General features: G+C 51.4%; 1 protein-coding gene across 2 annotated transcripts in view; it reads right to left on the bottom strand.

Moving 5' to 3' along the window:
* Window positions 1-17,261, bottom strand: part of TMEM132B (transmembrane protein 132B) — a 608,028-nt gene that overhangs the window by 396,014 nt on the left and 194,753 nt on the right. The gene's annotated exons all lie outside the window — the stretch shown is intronic.

The following is a 17,261-nucleotide window of genomic DNA, read 5'->3' as shown; positions in this document are numbered from 1 at the left end:
CCATCCTTAAGAGCCTTTAGGAGACAGTGTTTACATATCTTAATTAAAAATTCCTACACTGATTCTAACTCTTCCTCCCCTCCTGGAGTCCTGAGAGTGACATATACCTCTAGACAAAGGGATCACAAGCCCACTCCCCTTGCTTGAAAAACCTGCATTCTGTAACATTTTATATGCTTTCTAATAATCATCCGTTTTGAAATTCTTTATATGTATAAAACTTGTAAGCTAAAGCAAGCAGGGACTAGCTTATTGGGTTTCCTAATAAGCTAGCCCCAACACGTTTAGCAAAGGTAATTTCATCATTTAACTTCTCTCCTTAGCCTAAGCTAAACATTTCATTGTGGCGACAGGGATGGGGGTAGACCCTAGAAGCTCTAGGAATGTCTTTGCTGGGTATGTAAAACATTTATCACTACTGTGTTATCTTGTGGTCTTGCTGTGTGGGAATGCTTTTCCCTTTTAATAGATCCTATAGATAGATGTTGTAAGCTTGTTAGTAACTAACTATTGTACCATGCTCCCTCCTTACCCACCCCGACCAGTACTTGATTTTGTATAAAAGAAGGCTCAGAACGGTATGAGGGCCTACATGATTTGGGACCGTGCCCCGTGTAGCTAGCTGGCCGGCTAATTAATAAACTCCTCAAATGTCTTCTGTCACCTGCCTTGGGGTCTCTGTGTAACCCGCGGACTGCAGTACTTTATAACACTAGCTTCCTGCTTCATCTCCGACCTATCGCTGCACGCCGCCCTCCAACAGGGACGCCTTCTCTCGCTTGGACATGGCACCGCCTGGGTTGGAAACTGGCTCTGACACGTGTTGCTGCGATGGGCGTGTGGACGGGCAGTTGCCGAAAACCCGAGTCACGTGAAATAACCCAGCGTGGGCGTATACACTTCCCGGTGTGCTTGTTGCTTCACGAGGACAGGTTCCCACCAAAGCGGAACGCTGGAGCAACTCCAGTGGGAACGGCCGGGTCAGGGCACCCGGATATTCTCTGCCCCGTGAGAGCAAGGAGAAAACCAGCACCAAAATAACAACAACAACAAAAAATCAAGATCAACTCCTGCAGAGCTCTGGAAATAAAACAAAGGCATGTGCATCCAAAACAGCGTTTAGGAAAGAAAAACGGCCGAATCTCAGCTAAAAGTGGAGAACTCTGTGGCATTTTAACCTGACTCACTCCCCTCCCCAACTCTCCAGAGCTCTGCGGGTCTCTGAAAAATAACAGCCCACATTCACGCGAACACCAGCCATTGGAAAAGGCACCGGAGGGGGCGGGGTGGGTTTAGAGACCTCTGAAAACCTCATCCCCCAAAGAACTGCCATTGTTTGACTTGTCTGATCATTCCCTGGATGACCTCACTGTCAAGGCTGTGAGTACTAAGCCTGGCTCTGAGCTCAGCCCGTGTGGGAAGCTTTTAACCTAGAGGAGTTTGTTAAAATCTGCTCCAGTATTTGTGCGTGTGTGTGTTTTATTTGTGTGTATCTTCAAGAGAAGAGAAAGCATACGGTCCCCCACAGAAACCTGTACAGCACCATTATGCATCACAGCCAAAGTAGAAACAACCTTCACGTCCATCGGCTGGTGAAAGAATAAATGATATGCAGGCCCCTCTCTATGGTGGAATATTATTCACCCATGAAGAGGAATAGCATTCGGACACTGGCAGCCACATGAGTGAACCTCGAACACATGATACGTGGAGTGAAGGAATCCGGTCTCACGCGGGCGTGCACTGTAGGGCTCCATTCCCATGAAACGTCCAGAAGGGGCATGTCCATGGAGACGGGAAGTAAGTAGGTGGTTGTAAGGGCCCCAGAGGGGGAGGGGAAGATAGGGGGCAATGGGCAGCGGGACACGGTATAAAATACTAGGGCAGCCGGTGAAGCTATGAGGTGGATCCATATATTGGCTACTAGGCAAGGGTGCTTCAAGTTCCTTCCCTGTAAAATAGGAATTTTTCCAAAGAATTTCAAGCCTCATTCCCAGTAGGCCAAGGGTTGTGTGGGTTTGATAGCTGGCAGGGCACATGCGAGAATCAACCATGAATGCATAAATGAGTGGAAGAGCACATCAATATTTCTCTCTCTCTCGATCTCTCTCTAAAATCAATTATAAATAGAAAAAACTTCCAATGATGCCATTAGACAGATAAGACATGTCCTCTTTGGGGGTACCTTGTCCGGTTGCATTTTATTGTCCACTTGAAATTGGGTGTGGCCATGTGACGTGATTCAGCCAATGAAATGTCAGTGGAATGATGTGCTCCCCTCCACTCCAATAAGAAGCTCTCAGAGCACAAGACCCCGGGCTCTCTCTTCCACGGCCACACTGACCATGGCCGCTGTATCATCTTGGGTCTCCGAGTCGGGCGACGGCAGGCACAGAGCCCCCAGCCCAAATGGACAAGCCTCCCCTGTTTGGAACAACTCAGAGCTATTTATTCGAAAACGAACTATTCAAGAGGAGCCGCGTGTAACTTTCCCTCCTATTATTTTGACTATATACCTCGAGCTAAAGATAAAAATATCTGGAAACACACTGAATTCTAGTTAGGTTTGTTTTCCAAAGCAGTATGGGGTTAGCAATTCCAAAAATACTTCAGTGAATTCTAGGTTTGAGCAAATAACATATGTTGAGGCAGAGGGCCAGCGTTTCTTCCTCGCGGCTCGAGCAGTGAGCTTCCAAATGGAGAGGCCTGTGAGCTTCGTGCTCACGAGTGGGGCCCGAAGGGACCGCCCAGGGCTTGCGAGGAGGTGCTGTGAGCATGTTTGCATGCATGCGAGTGTGGATGTGGGTAGGACAGCGTTGTCCCTGGCCCTGCTCGCCCACAGGGCCGAGACACAAACACGATACCATCGGCACTCAGCGCAGCCCGAGCCAGGCTTCCTTTCTGAAGACCTGTCTCCACAGGAAGGAGACCGGTCTGGGAGAAACGGCCGATACAGGGCCCATGCACGGGAAGCTCACGGGAATGGGCCTGCAATGTCCTGCAATCCAGAAGGGAACAAAGTGCTTGGAAAAATATCACAAGGACCCAGGGGTCAGGTTGAAGAAGCCCACACTAGCCAACCTGGGACAATTACACAGCACCCTTAGTAACTGTAGCAGCCTATTACACTAACATATTTTATAGAGACAATAGATAGTTTATCTACTAGCTACAGTACATGTACATAGTATCATGTTTTCCAAGTTCACTCATGTTGTAGCAGGTGTCAGACGTCATTCTTATTATACATTTTCTTTGTATTTTTCTGAAGTGAGAAGTGGGGAGGCAGAGAGACTCCCACATGCGCCCTACCAGGATCCACACGGCATGCCCACCAGGGGGCAATGCTCTGCCCATCTGGAGTGTTGCTCCGTTGCAAACGGAGCCATTCTAGCACCTCAGGTGGAGGCCATGGAGCCATCCTCAGTGCCCAGGCCAACTTTGCTCCAATGGAGCCTTGGCTGCGAGAGGGGAAGAGAGAGACAGAGAGGAAGGAGAGGGGGAGTGGTGGAGAAGCAGATGGGCACTTTTCCTGTGTGCCCTGGCCAGGAATTAAACCCAGGACTTCCACATGCCGGGCCGACACTCTACCACTGAGCCAACTGGCCAGGGCCTATTATATATATTATATACATAATTAGCTTCTGAGTCAATACTGACAGAAACAGAGGAGAAAGGAAATTCCATCCTTAGAGTAGAAGGTCAACAAGTGAATGGGAAAAGAAAGATGAGATTGGAATACCAACACGTGGCAGCCACCATTTATCACCACAATTGTTTCCGGCAACAGTCATCACGGAAGCTGCCAGTAACTAGCAGTCGGGTAAGAAACAGGACATTTGGATAGTGTTGGTGCACCTCTGCATAAGAGACGGGGTCACTTCATCAAGAAAAGCCATAACTCAGTGGCACCCCAACCCTACTTACCTCACGTTAACCACGAGATCACCCATGGGATGAAGAGGCATCGTCCATCCTGACAAAGGGACGTATCACCACTTCTGAAGTGTCCCCCTCACCTAAAATGTGAACCTAATCATGAGGAAAACACCGGGCAAGCCCACACTATGGGGCATTCTACAAAAGAACCGCCCGGCACGTTTCAAACACGTCACGGTCTGAAAGACAAAGACTGAGAAACTTCCAGATCGAAGGACATCTTAAGGGGCAAAGAAATGTATGTGTGATTGTCAACTGCACCCTCACTCAAGGAAAAAGAATATTTTTCTTTTGCTATTAACAATTGTTAGTGTTAGAATGCAATCTGACTGAGGTCTTAGGATACGATTATTCTTTCTCATGATATTCAGTTCCTGATTCTGATAAGTTCACCCTGCTTATGTTAAGAGTTTTGAGGAAATCCACCCTGACGTTGTTACAGATGCAGGATCATCGAGAGAGAGAATGTGAACATCTGGGGAATGCCAATGCCAGAATTTAGGGAATGCATTTACTCAGAGTCATAGGAAATTTTAAAATAATATGAAGAACCAAAAGCATGAACAAAAAATACAAGCAAACCAATGAATTAAAGTCTGTAAAGATAGAGACTGTGGTGAGTCCTGAACGAACATCATTTATGACTACTAACTTTCTCGTTATACACGCAGGTAAGTGTCGGGCGCCATGCTGAGTGATCTACATGCATTCTCTGTTGGTGATAATGCATGTTTGTAATAACATACCGTATAATATGTATTCACAGCGAGTCACAAAGACAGGACTAAAGAACAGTGTCTGGTGCATCGTAAGTACTTAATAAATGTTACCTGGTCTTATCACTCCCTCGAACATCCCTGATGAAGGATGACTGCTTTCCACCTCATTGCACAAGCGAGGGAAGCCAAGCTGAAAAGGATTCCAGATTGGGGGCAGAATCACACTTCTGACAACCCACCAGGACGTGGATAAGAGCCCAGAGACCCGGGAGCCCACAGTCCTGGCTCAAGTCTTCCTCTACGTTCTTCACCCATAAAATGCAACTGACAATCCATTTCTCTGCCTAACTCAGAAGCTTTAAGGATAAATGTTAGATTTACAGAGGCTTTGATTCTGAAACCCATACACAGATGTGTTTACCAATGCGAAGCTTATGTCTTTAAGCTTTAGGACCAAGCAGCCCCAAGCCATGGCCACATGGGCTGCAGATATGTCCCATTCCAACCAGGTTAGTGGGGGGGGGGTCCTGAACCCCAAGCCTGAGACCCAGGGATCTCAGCCTCTGAACAGGAATCCAACTCTGACCCAACTTTGCTCTAAGACCCTTGGACTTCTGCTTCCTGGCCCCACAGGCAACGGGCTGGCCTCCCCTGGCGGTGAGCAGGGACGCCGGCCCCATCTGAGACAGTGGCTGGAGACCCCAGCATTGCACATTACACAACTCCGTGCCCATCTTGCTCCCCCCCCTCGATGGTGACTCTCGGTTTCTAGTCATTTATTATTCGCAAAGCAGTGATTTCAAACCTCGGCTCTTTAAGCATCCCTGAAGGACACCAAAGAAAGTCATCTCAAGTAGGATGGCGTTCAGAGAGCTCGTAAAATCAGGCAGTGTGGAAGCACTGTCCAGACGTCCCCCGACGGCAGCTTCTATAGGCCATTACCAGCGCATGGGGCCAGCTCGTGAACACGGGTCACTCAGAGCATGAGGGGCAAAGGCTATTTAAACAGGCACAAGGAAGTGTCAGGTACAAAGAAAAGGGTTGCCTGGTGGGCAGTCAAGTTCATCTCCACTGCCGACAGGAGAGAGCGTAGGGGTGCATGAGTGAACTCGACCCCTGACCTGTCTCACGCCTTATTCTGCAGACAGGAGCCCTCCCTCACCTCCGGCTCCAGCAACGCTCGCTGGGACCCCACCTTGGCCAACAGCCACCCAGCATCCCGCCTCTCTCTGGCCGCAGTAATTGGTTTGGGGACTGGCACACGGCCCGGCTGGTCCAATCAAGTTGGGCCTTCCGTGACTTGCAAACAGCAGCCTCCCGGTTGGGGCAACACCCTGGGCAGACCGCACGCTCCTCCTTGCCACGTGCCTGTGACACAGGACCACATGCTCGTGTTGTGGTTGACAAGCTGGCTGGGCTGGAACTGAGCTCAGTACCAGCGGGTCCCAAGTCGTTTCCAGGGGCTCCTCGTGAACGGAGCCAACGACACACGCCCATGGGTCTCTTCCCTGATGTGCAGGTAGTCCCAGGCACAACTGAATAATCACTGGGTCAAAAGCAGTGACTGCCTACTTGAGGGAGAAACAGGCATTTAGGACGCCAGTCTCACTTAGAAAACAACCAGCCCTCCTGCGTCGGCAGAGTCCCGGAGCTGCGACGGCTGTGTGTGCAGTGGGCTCTACTCGGTGTTCTCTCCCAACCACACCCGACGCCCTCCGCGCCCCGAAGGCAGCCGTGGCTCCCCTGCCACAGCACACACCACGCCATCACGCCACCCGGGCATCAAGAGACTGGGACTCCCTGACATAACAGGGCAGGGAGGGCTGTCCCCATCTCCGGAGGAAACTGAGTCATGTAAATGTTTCAGACAATGATGTATAAGAGGTAAACAGTTGTGTTAGTTTTCTCATTTCCTGATACATTTATAATCAATAGCAAGGGAGCTTTAATGTTCTGACAAAGACTTTTTAAAAGTTCACCAAGCAAACCCAATTTTTCCTGTGGATTATTGAGATTGTTACAGTTGTTACGGGCCCACGCTACCACGCAAGGGGTACCTGTGATGGAAAAAAAGCAATATTACTAAGTTACATTCAGGTGCAACCCTGAGGTCCCCTCTCTCCACCTCTGCTGGGAAAACTTCCAGCCACCCAGTCACCCACAGGACAGCAATGCAGAGACCCGGTGACCTGTGTCAGCCTGGGCCAGATTCTCCCCAGCCCCCAGCCCCCGCCCATTTCCACGTCTGCAGGAAGCAGAAGCTATTCAACCTTTTCATCAGGAGCATTCAGCCAGCGTCAAATCTCATGCCCTGATCTAATAATGTCATCGTTATTTTTTTTTCCCCCTATAGTCGTCTGCGGACAAAATTATGCAGATCATTCTATCAGACGGAGTTTTCCACGAGTCTGAGTGTTCAATATATAATGCACGGTGACAGGAGCTATTACGGAGAGAAACTGGGGAGAAATTGGGAGTTTAGTTCTTCTGTGCATGTAGGAGGCTGGGAGAGACACAGCAAAAGAAATCATGTGTCCTCCGGTGCAAAGTAGGTGAAAGAAACAGTGTTTCTGTTCCCAGCCACGGAGTGGGACAGGCTCACCTCTCTGCCTGTCTCCTCTTTCCACTGTGGCCACAGGCAGAATCAGCCAGCCTGGACCCCCAGTCCCGGGAGAAGGAGGGGAGACAGGTGGCCCAGAGGCACCCCAGCCATCTGAGGGACCCGTAAGTGCCTATTGTTTAAGACGCTGAATTCTGAGTGCGTTATGACACTGCCGTAGCAAACCAATTCAACTATGAGATGGGGGGGGGAGCAAAAGGTTAAGAAGTAAAAATACGACTGTCGTTTTGTTAAAAACAAGACGCAGAGACGCTGGCGGTGCGTGTGTCGAAGCAAGTCCCCGGGGCAGGAAAGGAAACACCATTTTCTGTGTTCTTCTTTATCGACGTCTGTGTTTAACCAGTGTTCTGTACTGAGAACAAATGTTTTGGAAAGTGGAATTGTTCACCTGAATCAGTTTCCTCGTAACGGAGAGGGCGGATGGGAAGGGCCCCCGCCGAGACGCCAGGACAGCAGCCCTATGGAGTGGAGAGGGGATGCTATCTGGAACCGAAGGCCGGGGCTTGGTCTCGGTGTCGGCCCAGCCCCTCACCTGCCTGCAAGACACGAGTCCGAGCCGCGGAGCTGCAGCAGGAGGGCAGGGCATGGAGCAGGGCTGTCGTAAGGGTTATGAACTAAACCAGAGCGACTCGGCACCCAACTGAGCATCCACATGTTCAACTAGCCCCCCTCCCCCTGTGATTCTGAAGCTAACAAGGAAGTGAGCTAAATTATCATAAAAATGATGATGAGGAGGATGTCATTACCCTTTGGTACACGTGACATTCCAAGAAGCGTAAAGAAGATGACTGTCCCTCACTGAAAAGGTCGCCTGGAAAGGATCCCGGGAAATCTTATTCAGACAAGATCACTACAGTGAGGAGGTCCCCCGCGTCCCCCCCAATCCCTTGTCTCCCCTGCACGCCACCACCCCTTTCTCAGGAAAGAACGGGCGGGCGGCGTCTCCTGCTGAGTCTAAGGAATCAAAAGCAGGATGACGCCCCCAGCAAGGTTCATGGGCAGCTTGGTCTTTAGTCTCGAGATGAGTCCTTCCTTCTTCGTTAAAGAAATCTCACCTAAAAAAATCAGCGGGTCCTGTTTCTGACGTCACCAATACCAAGAGCCGGGTCACTCCATCCATCCCGGCTCCCACTGGTGACCTGGCATGCGGGACCTCGGTCAGGGATGTGGAAGGATAGGTGGACAGCCTGACCTCAAAACCGGAACAGCACTCCACAGCTTGCTCACACGGGCGGGGGTGGGGGGTACCTGCTGTCCCACACACCCACACAGTGCACTGACCACTCAGTTAATCTCATTTTTTCCCTCAAGAACTTCAGGAAAATGAGACTAAAGGAATAAAAAGGTAGTCAGCTCTCAACCAGAGGGGGTCTTTGGTGACAAAGACACCATTATCATCCTTCCTGGAGCCAGGATGGAACTGAGGGAGGAAGACAAGATGCTTTAGTGAAGAATCTAAAGATAGATTAGTATTAAAGTAAAGGCAGGAGAATCTACAATCTAATGCAAACACACGGTGTAAAACTACACGTGAACCTAAAACATCCCCAAGCACAGGGGAAGGGTAGAGCACGCAAAAAGTGCTGTGAATTTGTCAGTCAAATAAAGGAGTCAGCTAATACCAGTGCTGTCCAGGACTGCCTCCCTCCATGACGGAACCATGTCCATCTGTGCCAGTAGGGCCCCCATTGGCCACCTGTGGCTGCAGAGTACATATGGCTAGTGACACTGAGGAACTGAGTTTTCATTGCATTTGTTTTTGTATTTCTTGAAGTGAGAAGCGGGGAGGCAGACAGACAGACCCCCACATGTGCCCAACCGGGATCCACCTGGCATGCCCACCAGGGGGCGATGCTCTGCCCATCTGGGTGTTGCTCCATTGCAGCCAGAGCCATTCTAGCACCTGAGGTGGAGGCCATGGAGCCATCCTCAGCACCTGGGTCAACTTTGCTCCAAGGGAACCTTGGCTGCGGGAAAGGAAGAGAGAGATAGAGAGGAAGGGGAGGGGGAAGAATGGAGAAGCAGATGGGCACTTCTCCTGTGTGCCCTGGCTGGGAATTGAACCCAGGACTTCCACATGCCAAGCTGATGCTCTACCACTGAGCCACCCTACTAGGGCCGAATTTTCATTGCATTTAACGTTGATTGATTTAAAGTTAAATAGACCTACATCGTTAGTGGCTACTGCAGCACACAGCTCAGACGTGGCACTAGTGCCCCCACACTCACTGACGTGGTATTCACGATACCCGAAACCCAGCCCACTGAGGAATGGAGGAAGGAAATGGGGTTTATAAGAAGAAAAGGCTGCTGTCTGCAAGGACAGTGGTGAGTTCGGGGGACACAACATGACTGAAATAAGCCAGACACAGGATGGACACGCACCACATGCTCTCACTTAGGGAGTAGAATTGGAAAGGGTCAAACACTCACAGAGGCAGAGGGTACAAGGTGGCTGCCGGGGGGCAGGGGTGCAGGCAGGTGTCTGTCATAGGTACAAAGCTTAAGTTCCACAGGATAAATGAGCCCTGGAGAGCTAGCGTACAGCGTGGTAGCTACAGTATCATATACTTGGCATCTACTAACAGGGTAGACACACACACACACTCGTGCGTGCACGCACGCATGCACACACACACACACACACACACACACAAACACCAAAAAAAAATGAGGACAATATGTGAGGTGGTGGATACATCAACTTGCTTAGCTGTGGTCGTCATGCTATAATGTCTGTGTCTATAAAAACATCAAATTGTTCACCCCAAACACAGACTGTTTCTATTTGTCAATTATAACCCTCATAAAGCTGGGACATATTTTTCAATAGATAAATAAAAATTTAATTAAAAAAAATAAAAATACGCTATACTGACATAAAAGACCGGCCTCTCGAGGATAGCCCGTGGCCGCCGTGGCCACGTGGTGACATTAGCCATGACGGGAATAAACCCGTGGCCATGTGGTGCCATTAGCCATGATGGGAATAAACCCGTGGCCACGTGGTGCCATTAGCCATGATGGGAATAAACCCGTGGCCACGTGGTGCCATTAGCCATGACGGGAATAAACCCGTGGCCACGTGGTGCCATTAGCCATGACGGGAATAAACCCGTGGTCACGTGGTGCCATTAGCCATGACGGGAATAAACCCGTGGTCACGTGGTGCCATTAGCCATGACGGGAATAAACCCGTGGTCACGTGGTGACATTAGCCATGACGGGAATAAACCCGGGGCTGCGGCCACCGCTCTGTTCTCCCGTTCACATCCCCCACCCCAGTCTGCGCAAGGCGTCTGAAAAACCAGTACCTCTTGCAGTGATGCGTGGTTTTTCGAAGTCCCAAAATTTCCCATTAGAACTTGGTCATCTCTGAGTAAAAGCGTCAGGGAGGGAATTTAATGCTTAGCCCTTTGAGTACTGAGTTTTTTTCATGCTTGCTGACCCCTGGGAATGAGGGTTTTTGTTTTATTTTTTTCAAAAAATGAAATTAGTTCCGATTACAGTTTTATTAACTGAAAATCATGTTTGTTTGATCACCAATGTATGGAAACAAGAACATACATTTGCCTCCTTTAAGTGTTTTTAAAGTTTAAAGACGTACATGTACAATCGTACTCTGGATGGTCAGGAGGCATGAGGACATACATGACCATTTGTACGACTCAAAGGGTTAAAAAGCAGCAGTCCGAGCACAACCTCATTGTCGTAAAGTCTGAGGTCCACCTGCTGCTACCTGTCTGTCCAGCCAGCTCTCCGCACGGTCGTGGACTTGGAATAGTTACGTTGAATGGTGGCTCCAAAATACTACAAAGGTCCGATGGTGGGGCAGGATGTTTATTGTCCTCTGTGTTGTCTAAAATTATATCAGGAACATGCCTCCTTTTAAATGAAAACTATAAAGCCTTTCAAAAAGAAAGAAAGGGCCCTGGCCGGTTGGCTCAGCGGTAGAGCGTCGGCCTAGCGTGCGGAGGACCCGGGTTCGATTCCCGGCCAGGGCACACAGGAGAAGCGCCCATTTGCTTCTCCACCCCTCCGCCGCGCTTTCCTCTCTGTCTCTCTCTTCCCCTCCCGCAGCCAAGGCTCCATTGGAGCAAAGATGGTCCGGGCACTGGGGATGGCTCCTTGGCCGCTGCCCCAGGTGCTAGAGTGGCTCTGGTCGCAACATGGCGACGCCCAGGATGGGCAGAGCATCGCTCCCTGGTGGGCAGAGCGTCGCCCCATGGTGGGCGTGGCGGGTGGATCCCGGTCGGGCGCATGCGGGAGTCTGTCTGACTGTCTCTCCCTGTTTCCAGCTTCGGAAAAATGAAAAAAAGAAAAAAAAAAAAAAAAAAAAAGAAAGAAAGGAAGGGAGGGAGGGAGGGAGGGAAAGAAAGAGAAAGAGAGAAAGAAAAGAGAGAGAGAGAGAGAAAGAAAGAAAGAACGAAAGAAAGAGAGAGAAAGAAAGAGAAAGAGAGAGAGAAAGAAAGAAAGAAAGAAAAGAGAGAGAGAGAGAGAGAGAGAGAGAGAGAAAGAAAGAAAGAAAGAAAGAAAGAAAGAAAGAAAGAAAGAAAGAAAGCTGTACGTAGGTGTGCCCCCAGCCACAGGGCAGGCAGTAGTGGCTGAGGGGGGCAACATCTTGCACGCTGCCAGGTGTCAGGTGCTGAGCAGAGCCCTGGGCGGGGCTGCAGGAGGAGCCCCCACTTCTGGGGATCCCAGGAGAATAAAAGGCTCGGTGCAGTGTGATGGGCAGTCCTTAAGTGGAGAGAGGACCGGCCAAGGGCGGGTGTCCAGGGAGCCTTCTGGGGGAGGGGACCGCAGGGCAAGGGCGGCCACAAGCTGGTCTGTGAGCACCACCTAGTGGGCACCCCAGGGACAGGTGCCCGGGAGCCCCCCCCAGTTCAGGAAAAAGGAAGTTCAAGCCAGAAACGTGGCCACCTTGCCCATTTGCAGAACTGCAGCTGCTCAGAGAGGGGCGCACTGGGCGCTGTGCTCAGCTCTGCAGGGACAGGTGCACTGCGACACTTCCTCGCCCTGTCCCCGCGGGGCTGGGGGACAGCTGGTGCACACGGGGCCATGGCGAGGCCAACCGATTCACAAGCTGCATCCATTCTGACTGCTCAGGGGCCACTTGTAATGAAGCATTTGAATTTCACCACTACTCTCAGCCGTTTCCCCGTGAAGCACACTGGCATGCCGACCGGGAGAAGGCACTCACATTTGTCACCCATGCCATGTGACCAGCAGCATCCGTTCCTGAGCTCCTTCCACCCCCCACGACCCTGACAAGGTGACCCCAGTAGGAGGCATGGCACCCCTTTTACAGACCGAATGGCTGAGGCTGCAGAGGCCGACCGTGGGAAGGGCACAGAGCTTAAGTGAGTGGCAGGTCAGACGTGATCTGAGGCAGCACATGGGTCCCTGCAGCTCCAGGAAGAGCTGTCCCTTTACTGACCGGACAGAGGGGCTGTCCCTTTACTGACCGGACAGAGGGGGCGGCCCAGTCACGGCACCTGCAAGGAGTCTGGTTGTCACAGCCAGATAGGACTCTCCGAGGTCTCCGCGTCCACAGACAACGTGAGCGCCCACAATCCCGTCCCCCTGACGCGGGACAGACTTCCGTTTCGGAGAGAAACTCAGCCTCTCAGAAGGCAGGCTCCCGATGAGGTTGGCACGTGACGGGCGTGCAAGCAGGAGTGTGACACCTTCGCAGGACCGCTCTCACTCGGGGCTGTCACCTAGGGCATGCCCCCCAGTATAGCCGAGCGACTCCCGACCAGGAGCCTTTGATGGATGTGCTGCTGGGCGGGCGTCTCCGTGGGGCGAGCCATAAATATTCATGGTATTGACGGAGCCTCAGAAACGTGTCCTGTCACGTCCCTGCTGCGACAGACACACCCGGAACTCTCCCCTCTGTGCCTCGGCCTCACGGCCGCCAGGGTCGCTCAGGAACTTGCTCAGCTGGGTTCGTTTCCCCCGCCCGTCCATCCTCAGAAGTTACACATCAGCAAAGGTCTTCCCGAGCAGACCGGGTCCACAGACCCGAACCTCTCAATGGGTTTTCCCTCTTCCTTTTGCGCTGAGTGACTTTCTTTAGTTCCCTCTCCAAGAGCAATACTTTGTATGTTGTTACTGTTTTAATAGAAATTGGGAAATGACCTAACAGCTAAATCCAGCCCCGGGGCCACGGTGGTGATGGGTGAGTGAACACACCCGTGGGGCACCCCGCACTGGGATAGCACTCTGCAGAGGGCGGGGGCGGGGGCCGCTTCCTGCACCTGAGCAGGCCCCTCCTCCGGCGGCCCTCGCAAAGTGGCGGCTTTCATCTCATCCAACAAAGACCATTCTTTCTGGTCATTTGTAACGTGTACCCGTTGGACACACATTCTCCTTGACAATTTCAAATTGCCCCTTGCAGCGGGGAGCAGATCGGATCAATCAGGTTGAAACCGTGTGTGTGTGTGTGTGTGTGTGTGTGTGTGTGTGTACTTGTGTAACCAAGGTAACAGCAAGTTCTTTCTCGTACACGAGGGACCCTAAAAGATAAGCCGCCTTAGGGTCATTCTGGGCACCTGCTGGCTGGCAGAGGCTGTGTGCCATGCCCACCAGGCCAGTGTACCAACAAACGTGTGTGGATGGAAAGAGAGGGTCACAGGCCTTCTGGACGGACTTGCAAAGTCAGATTGCAACTACAAAACCTTCCAGAGACCCTGGAACCTCTTTTTGTCCTGGAAGAGCCCAGTTGACAGGACAGAACATGAGTGTTTTGCGGCTGAGTTGACTGAAGACTTAACAGCCCTGTGGAGTCATCACCCAGAACTCTAGTCTCACTGGGGATCGAGCATGTGGGGCTGGGCTGCCCCAAACACCATCTGGATCCAAGCTGGCAAGTGCACGTCAGACGTGTTGCCAACTCCTGATCCTGAACCTATAGTGGGTTAAATAGTGTCCCCTTGTCCCCCTGCCCCACGTCCCCCTCAGCCCAAACTCATGTTCGGGGGGACTTCAGAATGTGATCTCATCTGGAACTAGAGTCTTTGCACCTGGAAATGGTTAACACAAGGTTATATTTAGTGAGGGTGGGTTTTAAGTCCAATGACTGGTGTCCTCATAAAGAGAGGACACAGAGACAGGCACACACACACAGCCTGGGGATGACATAGGCACAGATCGGAGGGACGGGACTACAAGCAAAGGAACACCAGGAGCCGCAAGAAGCAGGAAGGACCTGAACCCCTGGAGCCTTCAGCAGAGCTCGGCCCTGCTGACACCTCGATTCCAGACTCCAGAGCAGTGAGAGAATGCAGCCCTGTGGTCTCAGGCCACCCAGTCGGTGGTCGTTAGGGTGGCAGCCCCAGAAAAGGAAGAGAGCACCTGAACAGACCACTTACGATGGCCATTCCCACTGCTGCCTCCAGGCGGCAGGCTCCTGCCTGCGACCACATGGCATGTGACATAAAGCCCACTTTCCACCCCAACCTGATGGAACTTGACAAGATACTGGCATGGCCCATGCCCATCCCCTTCTCGCTGTCTGTGGCCCGACGTGAGTCTCTCCACAGCGCTCACAACCATCTGCACTGGTCAACTGTGTTTGTTTCTGCTGTTCGGCACTATTCCGTCCCAGACAGCCAACACCTGGTCCCACTCGACACCGCTCACTAGAACAGAGCGGGCACACGCATCCTGTTGGAAATAAAGGAGCATTCGTGGCCAGGAGCAGTGACAAGGGAATCTGATTACCTCTTGCTTTCCCTCAGCCGAGCTCGTGGGCCCGTTGCCTAGAAACTCACCACGCGGGTTCATTTGTTGACTCCTACCTTGCGGAAAGATAATGTGTTTTTAATCTGCACGGGCCTTTTAGTTTTAAAAAACTGTTGAACAGTGGGGCTGACGCCCTGAACTCCAAGCCACCCATGGAAATAAACCTCTAAGATCAAAGCTCGGTAATTGCACAGAAAACTGAAGAGAAGCGACAAAGGCATAAAGGGGCACAGCGGGGGGAGAAAAACAGAAAACTGTGCTTTCACAGGAAAAGGAGAGAAACAAGAAGAGAAAAGAAACAGGCACAGTCAGCATGCCCCAGCCATGGAGGGGCGGGACAAAGCCTACCGTAAACTTTGAGATTTTAAAGACAGTGCAGAACACAGCGTCTTCTGTGGGGTGCTTCACAGGTTGGGGTGCTCTCCTTTGCAGGCTGCCCTGTTTTTAAGGCGGAATTTTTCAAGTTTGGACCATCTCTGCTACTCTGCTAGGAATGGAAGTATCAGACACAAATGGTTTCCAAGGCCTGGCAAATTCAACTCCCAAAATTTTCACCAATTCCACTTTCACCATTTCCAGTCACCAAAAAGTTATGACTCTAGCCCTGGCCGGTTGGCTCAGCGGTAGAGCGTCAGCCTAGCGTGCGGAGGACCCGGGTTCGATTCCCGGCCAGGGCACACAGGAGAAGCGCCCATTTGCTTCTCCACCCCTCCGCCGCGCTTTCCTCTCTGTCTCTCTCTTCCCCTCCCGCAGCCGAGGCTCCATTGGAGCAAAGATGGCCCAGGCGCTGGGGATGGCTCTGTGGCCTCTGCCTCAGGCGCTAGAGTGGCTCTGGTCGCAACATGGCGACGCCCAGGATGGGCAGAGCATCGCCCCCTGGTGGGCAGAGCGTCGCCCCATGGTGGGCGTGCCGGGTGGATCCCAGTCAGGCGCATGCGGGAGTCTGTCTGACTGTCTCTCCCTGTTTCCAGCTTCAGAAAAAAAAAAAAAAAGTTATGACTCTAGCACACAGTGCATGCTAGATAGATGAGTGTCTGTTGTACAGCAATTGACTGGGTGGATGGACAAAGGAATGGATGGATGGGTGGTGGACATAAGGATGGACAAATGAATGAATGGATGAACAGATGAGGACATCACCATGGCCATGTCCCTTTGCAAGCCCCCCCACCTAGACTATGGCATCAGCTTCTATGCCTGGGGGGGTCTATCCCCAGAACAATCAAGCATTCCCCCAAAGCTGCATATTGACCTTCACAAAGTAGAGGGTGGTTTGCCAGCCAAGAAGGTATCAGCAGCATGCAAACCAGCCCAGGGTCTAAATCATAGGTCTGGGATGAAGCCCAGGATCACAGGACCCATTTTTTGCCTGGGCATTCTGTGGACAAGGACACTAGCACCTCCCCTCATGCAGAAGCTGTCCAGGATCAGTTGCCACTGGGAAGGCAGAGAGGAGGAGGAGGAACAGGAGGAGGAGGAAGAGGAGAAAGAGGAGGGGGGGAGGAGATCATATGAGGTACTTACATTCTAATCATAGTAGATACCACCACCACCCCGAAAGGCCACTCTTTAGCAGTTATGGGTTTGGAAAGCAGCTACAACTGAAAATCAAGATAAACTTGACTAACAGCTTAGGTCCCTAGGAGCCATGGAGGAGCCACTCTTCACAGTGATCCATGGGTAACATTGTAACACACACCCTCCCCCTCAACCAGCCCTGGAGTTACATTGTAATACACAACCCCACTCAACCAACCCAAGAGTTACATTGTAACACATGCCCCCCCTCAGCCAACCCAGGAGTTACATTGTAATACACAACTCCACTCAACCAACCCAAGAGTTACATTGTAACACATGCCCCCCCTCAGCCAACCCAGGAGTTACATTGTAATAACCCCACTCAACCATCCAATCCCAGGACTTTCCAACCAATGGGAATGAAAGCTAAATGGAAGAAACCACCCCCACATAAAGCTCAGCCAGCTGGGGGCATACTAGTAGTCAGACACATGCGATATGCACAACACATATAACCCACCTTCCAGAGAAGCAAGGAGGTCACACAGCACAATTAATCACAGGACCTGAGGCTTCATTTGCAAGGACCTCAACCCTGGTATCCCACTTGAGCATGCCTGATGACAGCGCCCCCAGATTGTCCTGGAATATCAGGGTGGGCCCCAGATAGGAAGGACAAAACAGTACAGAAAGGTATGTCTGCACATTCCAGAGTG

The sequence above is a fragment of the Saccopteryx bilineata genome, chromosome 2 (genome assembly GCF_036850765.1).
Source record: "Saccopteryx bilineata isolate mSacBil1 chromosome 2, mSacBil1_pri_phased_curated, whole genome shotgun sequence".
Taxonomy (NCBI): Eukaryota; Metazoa; Chordata; class Mammalia; order Chiroptera; family Emballonuridae; genus Saccopteryx; species Saccopteryx bilineata.
This window is presented reverse-complemented; position numbering and strand designations above follow the sequence as displayed.